The following is a 10,944-nucleotide window of genomic DNA, read 5'->3' on the forward strand; positions in this document are numbered from 1 at the left end:
TATATTCCAGCCGGAAAGGATTAAAGGTGTGTGCTAAGGGCTGAGCCACACCATAACTAGAAACAGGTTCAGATATCCTGTAACAGAGAAGTGGTGCCAATATTCATAATACCTCTATATTTAGGACTATTTATTTATTTTCACAAAATGTAGAGATGAGGGGCTAGTGAAATGGTTCAGTCCATAGAGGTTCTTGCTGCCAAGCCTGGAACCCATATGGTGGAAGGTGAGAACCAATCCTCCTGATTTCTATAAGCATGCACCGATACATCCATGCACATACTAAAATATGAATAAAAAATGAAAAATCTTTGTAGGGCTGGAGAGATGGTTAAGAGCATTTTCTGCTCTTTAGATGACTGGAGTTTGGTTATGGTGAGGTTCAAAAGCACCTGTAACTCCAGCTCCAGGGACTTCGCTTGCCTCTGGACGCCAATGGTAGCTGTGCTTATGTGTACATACCCTCATGCAGACACACATTGTCTTTTTTTTTTTTTTTTTTTTCTGGTTTTTGAGACAGGGTTTCTCTGTATAGCCCTGGGTGTCCTGGAACTCACTCTGTAGACCAGGCTGACCTCGAACTCAGAAATCTGCCTGCCTCTGCCTCCAGAGTGCTGGGATTAAAGGTGTCTGCCACCACTCCCGGCTGGCCAAACCTCTTTTAATCCTTCCCAAATACTTCCATTAACTGGAGATCAAGCATTCAAATATATGAGCCTATGGGGGTTATTCTCATTCAAATCATAATTCATATACATAGTTAAAAATAATAAAGACAAATCTTAAAATAGATTTTAAATAGAAATGAATATTTATTTATTTATTTATTTTTGGTTTGTTTTCTAGACAGGATTTCACTATATAACTCTGGCTGTCCTAGAACTCACTACATAGACCAGGCTGGCCTTGAACTCACAAAGATCTGCTTGCCTCTGAATGCACCAGTATGTCTGGGTGAGATGAGGTTTTTATGAAAACATATTTTAGTATTGTGTAACTTGACTAGAGAACCAGACCATGAGAGATGTGCTGAGGCTGAAAGGCAAAGCTTCATTCAGAGTAGGAACTGCTGGGCCCAAGAAAAGGGAGAACAGCCTGGTCACAAAGGAGAGCTTGGGTTTTATAGGGTGGTTTTAGTCTGGCGGAAAACTGTTGGGAGAGCAGTAAGGAAAAGGAACTGAGGCAGGCAAAAGGGACTGCAATAAACCAAATTTTACGAGGGGTTGGGGATGGGACGGGCCATTAGTATAGCAGGAGGTTATGGTCCAGCTGTTCTTCTGAGACAAGGGCTCAGCAGATTCTAAGAAGTACAGAATGTTCCATTTCCCGGAAGGGGCTGGTTCCCACATGGGTCATCCATCTTGGTGTCTTAGGTGACCCCATTTTGGACCACCCCAACAAGTATAACATTAGCAGATATTATAATGTATGCAAAAAAAAACCATTATGGTCTTTAAAAAGATAAAAACAAACATGAGGTGTAGTGGTACATACCTTCAATCCCAGCACTTTAGAAGCAGAGGCAGAGGCAGGCTGATCTCCCGAGAGTTCAAGGCCAGCCTGGTCTGCATAGTGAATTCCAGGATGGCCAGGGCTACATGTGAGACACTGTCTTGAAAAAACAAACAAACAAACAAACATAAAAACACAATGACAGTAAACATATATATTTCATCTCTGAACCTACAACCACATCAACAATGACAGTAAACATATATATTTCATCTCTGAACCTACAACCATATCAACTGGAAACTAATAATACTTCCTTAGTCTCCGTCCTATTGCCATGAAGAGAAACCAACACAACTCTTATAAAAGAAAATACTTAATGGCCGCTTGCTTACAGTTTCGGGAGGTTTAATCCATTATCATTACAAGAAAGCATGGCAGCACACAGGCAGACCCTGGGGCAATAGCTGAGAGCTACCTCCTGATCCACTGTTAGAGAGACAAGAGACTGGGCCTGAAGTGAGCTTTTGAGAACTCTGAGCCCTCCCCCAGTGACACCCCCCACACACACACAAGACCATACCTTCTAATTATCTCAAATCGTGCCATTCCCTGGTGACTAAGCACCCAAATATCTGACTCTATGGGAGCTGTTCTGATTCAAGCCACCACACTGTCTACTATCTATGTATGTACAAGTGCTATAAGTAACAATTTATGGAGTACAATGGGAGAGAAATATTAATGTATTCACATTTAAATGGTACTTTTGTTTAATTTTGCCTGCTGGGAATTGGTGAGCTGAGACATGGCACACTGATCTGATCATAGTACAAACAATAGCCAACAGAGACCATCTACTGTCCAAAGCAGTACACTGAGGGAGTAGCATCAATTCAAAGGTTTGCCACAGTTTCTAGGGGATATACTTGGGGCTGAAAGGTGGCCCAGGAATTAAGAGTAAATAGTGGCACATGCCATTAGCCCCAGAACTCAGGAGGCAGAGACAGGCAGATCTTGGTGAGTTAGAGGCCAGATTCATACACACAGTGAGTACCAGGAAAGCCAGAGCTATGTAGAGAGACCTGTCTCTCTACACTAAAAAATTAAAATATAATAAAATAAATAAATATTGCTCTTGCAGACAGCCTGAGTTCAATCCCCAGAAGCCATGTTAGGCAGCTCACAGCCACAGGTAACTTTAACTACAGGAATTCTGAAATCTTCTTTTGGCTTCTTCTGGCATCTATACTCATGTGCAGATATCCACACACAGATACACATAATTAAAAATAAAATAAATCTTAAGCCAGGCATAGCGGTAAGTGTCTTTAAAAAACAAACAAACAAACAAACATTTTTTAAAAAGATTTATTTATTTTATGTATATGAGTACACACTGAAGTTGTACAGATGGTTGTGAGCCTTCATGTGATTGTTGGGAATTGAATTTAGGACTTCTGCTTGCTCTGGCCAACCCCACCCCACTTGCTCTGGCCCAAAGATTTATTTATTATTATAAGTTCACCTTAGTTGTCTTCAAACACACCAGAAGAGGGCATCAGATCTCATTATGGGTGGCTGCGAGCCACCATGTGGTTGCTGGGATTTGAACTCAGTACCTTTGAAAAAGAAGTCAGTGCTCTTACCCACTGAGCCATCTCACCAGCCCATGGTACATGTCTTTAATCCCAACTCTTGGGAAGCAGATCTCTGATTTTGAGGTTAGCCTAGACTACATATCAAGTTCCAGTATATCCAGGACTATGTGGAGGACCTTGTTTCAAAAAAGGAAAACATAAATAAATAAATAAGGGGCTGGCGAGATGGCTCAGTGGTTAAGAGCGCCAACTGCTCTTCCAAAGGTCCTGAGTTCAAATCCCAGCAAACACATGGTGGCTCATAACCACCTGTAACTAAGTCTGATGACCTCTTCTGGAGTGTCTGAAGACATCTACAGTGTACTTACATATAATAATATACTCATTTGTAGAATATTTTCCTTCCTTCTTTTTTCACCTCTCTCCCCCCTTCTCTCTCTCTCTCTCTCTCTCTCTCTCTCTCTCTCTCTCTCTCTTTCTCTCTTGGTTCTTCTAGACAGGGTTTCCCTGTGTAATGTTGGCTGTCCTGCAGCTGGATCTGTAGATGCTCCTGAGTGCTGGGATTAAAGGTTTGCCCCACCACCACCACCACCACACACAGACACACAGACACACAGACACACACACACACACCTTTTTTTAATGAGTACAGGCAGTGATGACACACACCTTTGATCCTAGCACTTGGGAGGCAGAAGCAGGTAGATCTCTGAGTTTCAGGCGAGTCTGGTTTATAGAACAAGTTCCAGGACAGCCAAGACTACACAGAGAAACCCTGTCTCAAAAAACAAAAACAGCCGGGCGTGGTGGCGCATGCCTTTAATCCCAGCACTCTGGAGGCAGAGGCAGGCGGATTTCTGAGTTGGAGGCCAGCCTGGTCTACAAAGTGAGCTCCAGGACAGCCAGGGTTATACAGAGAAACCCTGTCTCGAAAAACCAAAAAAAAAAAAAAAAAAGAAAGAAAGAAAGAAAGAAAGAAAGAAAGAGAGAAAGAAAGAAAGAAAGAAAGAAAAAGAGAACACAAACAAGAACACAAACAAAAAACCCAAACCACAATTTTTTTTTTTTTTTTTTTTTTTGCCGGGTGGTGGTGGCGCACACCCTTAATCCCAGCACTTGGGAGGCAGAGGCAGGTGGATTTCTGAGTTCGAGGCCAGCCTGGTCTACAGAGTGAGTTCCTGGACAGCCAAGGCTACACAGAGAAACCCTGTCTCAAAAAACCAAAAAAAAAAAAAAAATTTTTTTTTTTTGGTGTGTGTATGCCTTAATGTATATCTCTTCACCACACATGCACATTGCCCTTGGAGGCCAAAGTACTCCCTGGATCTGGAGTTACAACTGCCATGTGTGTGCTCCGAACTGAAACCTGGTGCTCTGTAAGAGCAGCAAGTGCTTTTAACCACAGAGCCATTTCTCCAGCCCCACTTACAGAGTCTGTGCAAAGTTTCTAAAAGGACAATCTCTGTGTTCATGTCTCTCACTGGAACCAGTGTATGTGGAATGAGAGTGAGACTTTTCTTCTCTAACAGTGGGCTGGAATCAAGTGTGACAGAGGTTAAGTAAGCCACTTCCTGTCACCCTTTCCCTCTTTTCCTTGTGGAATGAAACCTGAGCCAGGTACAGGATCAAAAGAAGGGCAAATGAGAGGGATGTGAGGAAGGGAAAAACAATCACTCTGGAACCTAGATTGCCTTTCCTGCCCGACTATCAGTCAGAAAACTTCACCATAGCTAATAAGGTCAAATCTGTCCACAGAGACAATGAGCTGTTCTTTGTTTTCGCTTTTAAATCTCAGATGAGGATGTTAAAATCAGCAAACCATGCTTCCTACTCAGGGTCAGAATGTTAGTAAGCTTGAGCTTGGCTGTAGTGCCAGTCCTCTCACCCCTAAATCTAAACTGTACCCCATAAAGCCACTGTCTTAGTGTTCTATTGCTGTTAAGAGACACCGTGACCATAGCAACTCCTAGAAAAAAAAAGAAAAGTAATTGGGGCTTGCTTACAGTTCACAGGGTTAGTTCATTATCATTATGGCAGGTAGCATGGTGGCATGCAGACGGACATGGTACTGGAGAAGTGGCTGAGACTCCTACACCCGGGTCTGGAGGTAGTAGGAAGAGGAAGCCATTGGGTCTGGCTTGAACATTTGAATCTCAGTGCCTGCCCCCAGTGATTCATTTTCCTCTATCCCAACTCCAACAAGGTCACACCTCCTAATCCTTCTCAGATCTCACTCTCTGATGAGTAAGCACTCAAATTTATGAGCCTATGGGGCGGGGCCACTCTTAGTTAAATCACCCAAACTACCTAACAATTGTTTTTTTGTTGACTTTTTTGTTTTGTTCTGTTTTGTTTTGTTTTCCAGACAGGGTTTCTCTGTGTAGCCCTGGCTGTCCTGGAACTCACTTTGTAGACCAGGCTGGCCTTGAACTCAGAAATCCTCATGCCTCTGCCTCCCAAGTGCTGGGATTAAAGACGTGTGCCACCACCGCCCGGCTACAATTGTTTTACAAAAGAAATTTCTTCCCTCTAGTTCTGTGTTGACGCCAGGGTCTCACAAACGCTAAACCTTCACTCTAGGACAGAACCACATCCTCAGGCCCAGAATTCTCTTGTGGTCTTTGCATGTAGTATGTGCACACGCTTGCTCAGGCACACTGTATGCTAACAGTGCATACAGTGTTAGCAGAGGCTGACATCAAGTGTCCTACTCGATCACTGTCACTTTGGCTAGATTGGGTGGTCAGCGAGCCCCTCTCTAGCCCCACTACTGTATTCACAGATGAGTGCTGCTGCCCCAGGCTTTCAGTGGGTGCCCAGTCCCTGCTCAGCACTCTACCCACTGAGATATCTCTCCAGAACCCAGAATAATCATTTAAAGAAAAAAAAAAAAAAAGTAGGGCTGAGACTGCAGTGCAGTTAACAGAATGCTTGCCTAGAAGGTATGAATCCCTGGGTTCTACCCTCTGCATGATACAAACTGGCGAGATGGCACACACCTGTAATCACAGCATTTGAGAGGGATTGAGGCTGGGGCATCAGAAGTGGATGGTCATCTTGGGCTACATGAAATCCTGTCTCTAACCCAAGTAAAATAAAATAAAATAAATCATATATTTTAAACTTTTAACTTTAAATTTCAAGCTTTACCTAATCTTTAAACTGTGTTGTAAATTTGATGTATGTATTTGATGTGTATATATGTGTCACATATGTGTATGTATGTATTTTTTAATTTTTAAAAACATTTTGGTAGCTGGGCGTGGTGGTGCACGCCTTTAATCCCAGCACTCGGGAGGCAGAGACAGGTGGATTTCTGAGTTCGAGGCCAGCCTGGTCTACAGAGTGAGTTCCAGGACAGCCAGGGCTATACAGAGAAACCGTGTCTTGAAAAACCAAAAGAAAAAAGAAAAAAAAAACATTTAAAAAAGTTCTTTCTTTTTTAAAGTTATTTCTTTAGTTTTATTTTATGTGCATTGGTGTTTTGCCTGCATGCATGTCTATGTGAGAGTGTTGGATGCCCTGGAACTGTCGTTACAGGCAGTTGTGAGCTGCTATGTTGGTGCTGTGAACTGAACCCAGGTTTTCTGGAAGAACAGCCAGTGCTCTTTAACCGCTGAGCCATCGCTCCAGTCTTGCCATTTTTTTTTTTTTTTTTTTTTTTTTTTGTGACAGGGTTTCTCAGTGTAGTTCCTGCTATTCTGGAACTCACTCTGTAGACTAGGCCTGACCTATGACCCAGAGATCTGTCTGCCTCTGCCTCCCAAGTGCCAAGTGCTAGGATTAAAAACCTGGGCCACCGCCATCTGGCTAGTCATTGTAAAAACAGCCAACAGTAGCCTCACACCTGTATGTCTTGGGCCACCAGATTGCATATGGTCCTTTTCTTATATAATTCTACGTAATAAGCTCACTAACTTTGCTTCCCTTTGGCTTATCTTGAAATTCTTTCTTGTGGAGTAGTCAAGGATCTAGTTTTTATTGAATGGAGGTCCCTAAAGGGGAAACTCCTCCTGCTGCTAGTGACACAGCAGGGCTGTGTCCTCCAGCAAATGTAGTCTCACGCCCGCCCGCCCTCCTTAGTGACCCTCCTCATTCCCATTTTGTGCAACACCAAATTTATCAGCATCTCAATCCTTCATTTTAGTTGCGTTCCAACCCAGAGAGAGTAAATCTTCTTGAAAGGCATTTTTTAATGGTTAATTTAAAAGTATTTTCTTCGTCTTAATTTACAAACGTCTTTAAGGCCGCAAAATTGGTCTCTGCCATTAATTAGATTTCATAGATCTGTTCCTAAAGGTATAAATTATTTTGCAGAAATATTATTAAACGTACCACTATGAAAAATTACCGGAGCTGAGCTCTTTGACATAGAGAAAACAGCCGCTGGGAGTGGGGGAGGATATTTGTCTGCTTATGTCAGCTCTGTTTTTTCCAGGTCCTGGCCTTGCTGGAGCTGTGGGTCCTCCTACCCACAGCTGGATCTCTGCTGCGCCTTCCTACTCTACTGGCTTGCTTGGTCTTCCCTCCCCGGTCAGGGGCGTCATGTGATCTGATGAGATAGTGTATGTGAAAGCCTTTGTCAACTGTAAGGCACAGCCGAATGCCAATTGTTGCTTTTGTTATTACACAAACCACACTCCAGGGAAACCCTGCAGCCCTTCTCCACCCCTCCTCCTAACCCACTGGGCTGGACAACCCAGGAAACGCTGAGGCTAGACAGCCCCTCCCACATGGGCGGGAGCCCCCCGCTTGGGGGAGGGGCGGTCTTGCTTACCCTCTCCCGCCCCCTTCCCCTCAGTAATGGTTTTCCCAGTTCTTCCTGGCTTCTGGGGCCTAACTCCGGAAGGAAATCTCAGTTCCAGTGAAAGTTCTGGGGTTGCAGAAATCTACTCCTTTGGCGTCTCCACTGGGCCCCCTCCCAATCCCCTCCCCTCCTAGTGCCCGCTGGAGCCCGGCTGCCCCGGAAGGATCTGACCGGCAGTTTCCTAGAATTGTCTTGCTGGAGCTCCGCAGTCATCTAGCTCCCCACCCCCTTCCCTACCTCATCCCAGTCTCTCTTCCCCAAAGCCAGTCTCTCTGATGGCTCATGCCCGAGTATCACCTCCTAGGTCCCCATAGTTACATCATAGCCTCTCATTAGGGGGCTGTCTACAGTTCCTGGGAGGTGGAATTGAGCTTGGGAGCTAAAATGGGTACCAGGGCCCACAGAAAGTTGAGCGTGCTGTGGTTGCCAGGGCGACCATCTTTCTTTATGTTTCTCCTGAGCTTTTCATCCAAGCACCGACCTCATAAGCGCCCTCGCTCAGTAAATCACATCTGACCTTCAAAGCCACCTTTGGTGTATGTGGGAGTACTGACTGCCTGGTAGCCACATCTCTACGCCCCTGGGGTTCCACCCTACCTCCATGTTTACTTGGCCCAGTCTCCAGGAAGAGGCCTGTGGAGGTCAGGGCAGAGGCCTGTCTGCATTTGATGGATAGTACTGAAGAAATGTCTGGCACTTTCCTTCTCTGCGGGGGAAGCAAAGCTACACCTCTCCCTGACATTCTTGCCTGATTGTTTAGGAAGGTGTTAGGTGACTTGGGAAAGAAGGATTCAGACTTTGCTTGCTTATTATTTATTTATTTATTTATTTATTTATTTATTTATCGTTGACTGGTTATTATCCTCCAAACTTGATAGTTGAAAAAGATTTTTGGCCGGGCAGTGGTGGCGCATGCCTTTAATCCCAGCACTTGGGAGGCAGAGGCAGGTGGATTTCTGAGTTAGAGGCCAGCCTGGTCTACAAAGTGAGTTCCAGGACAGCTAGGGCTATACAGAGAAACCCTGTATCGAGGAAAAAAAAAAAAAAAAAAAAAAAAAAGGAAAGAAAAAGATTTCTACCTCTCCAGAATGGTGGACTTAGAGGCCTGGATCACCACACTCGACCAACTTATGCAGTGTCAGAGTTGGAGCCTGGGCCTTCACATGCTAGGCAAACATTCTGCCAAGTGCAGGGCATTTCCAGCCCTGTTGCAGGACACTGGGCAAATCCAGATTTGCCCATACCAGCATGGGAGAGTGTAAGGAAGAGGAGTGTCCTAACTCCCACATCACAGCTGAGTTTTGAAGGGATCCATTCCTAAGGGCCAGTCTGATGGCTCAACAGGTAAAGGCTGTTGGCAGAAGAGGAGAAATGAACCCTGAAAGTTGTCTTCCAACCTTCATATGTATGCTGTGAACTATGTGAGCCTGTCCCCTACAAATGCACACAAAATAAGGAAAAATCAAAAGGCTCCATGCTGGCCTGGAAAGATAGCCCAGGTGATTAAGAGCACTGGCTGCTCTTTTACAGGATGGGGGTTCCATTTCTGGCAGCTATGTGGTGGTCCACAACCATCTGTAACTCCAGTTTCAAGGGATCTACCCTCTTCACCCCAGGCTGGGAATATAGCGTGGTGGAAGAGCACTTGTTAAGGGCAAGCAAGGCCCAGGGTCTGATATTTGAGCACTGAGAAGCCAAAAATGGAGACGGGAACCTACTTCCTGGCTCCCAGGCCTCTGTGAGTCAGAGTGTACCAGTTATGTTCTCCTGCTCTATATCAGGTAAAGCAGCAGTTCTCACAATACGCTTCTAGGAGACCCAAGAGTTTCACCAACACGTTAGTTTCCTTTTGGACTGTGCTGACTTTTGTATCAGGAGTGTGGAAACAGTGAGAATAAGCCTGTGAGTGCCTTTGCTTGAATCAAGGCAGTGGCCCAGACTAATCATGGTCTTCCACGGAAAAGGCTCAGTTCTCTTTAGAATGCCCTTGTTAGCGTGAGAGATAGTTCACTCTGTAAAATGCTTGCCTTGACAGCGGAAGGGCTGCATTTTTTATCCCAGCATGGGGGAAGGGGGCGGAGATGGAGCTCACTGGCCGCCAGTGGAGCCTTAATTGTTAAGCTCCAGGCTAAGGGGAGACTTTCATAACCGAGGTGGATGGAGGTTGAGTTCCCAGCACCCATATGGTGGCTCACAACCATCTGATACTCCAGTTTTAGTGGATTCACTGTCCTCTTCTGGCTCTAGGGGCACCAGGCACACATGTGAGCATAGACATACCAACAGGCAAAACATTCAACATGCATAAAATGAAATAAATCTAAAAAAAAATTAAAGAGGTGGATGGTGTTTCTGAGGGTGACATTAGAGGTTGTCTTCTGGCCTCTGTACACATGTGCCTCTGAGCACACATTTATTTAAAATGCAACAAGAGTCAGGTGGTGGCGGCTCATAGCTTTAATCCCAACATTCGAGCGGCAGAGGCAGGTGGATCTTTGTGAGTTCGAGGCCAGGCAGGTCTACAGGACATCCAAGGTTACACAGAGAAACCCTGTCTCAAAACCAAACCAAAACAAGACAATAAACAAACAAAAAACCCAAGAAGGTCCTTGCTAAAGCCAGGCATGGGGCTTACATCTCTAATTGCTACACTTGGGAAGCTGAAGGAGGAAGAGCGCCAAGACTTCAAGAGGCCAGGTTAGGCTACAAAGTGATGCCGTCTCAAACCTCAAAACAGAACAAAGCCCTTGTAAAATAGTTTAATACATTTAACATGTAAAAGGTTTATTATAGAATTAAATATATAAGTAACTAAGGACTTGTATTTTCTTTTCAGTAACATAGAGAATTTATACAGAGCTTTGTGCATGTTAAGCAAGCCTTCTACCACTGAGATAGCTATAGCCTCTGAGTTCGAGGCCAGCCTGGTCTACAAAGTAAGTTCCAGGACAGCCAGGGCTATACAGAGAAACCCTGTCTCAAAAAAAAAAAAAAAAAAAGATAGCCTCATATAGCACAAGCTGGCCTTGAAGTCACTATGTGGCCAAAGCTGACCTTGAATTTATCTTCCTGCCTCTGCCTCCT

The sequence above is a fragment of the Mus musculus genome, chromosome 3, assembly GCF_000001635.26.
Source record: "Mus musculus strain C57BL/6J chromosome 3, GRCm38.p6 C57BL/6J".
NCBI classification, from domain to species: Eukaryota; Metazoa; Chordata; class Mammalia; order Rodentia; family Muridae; genus Mus; species Mus musculus.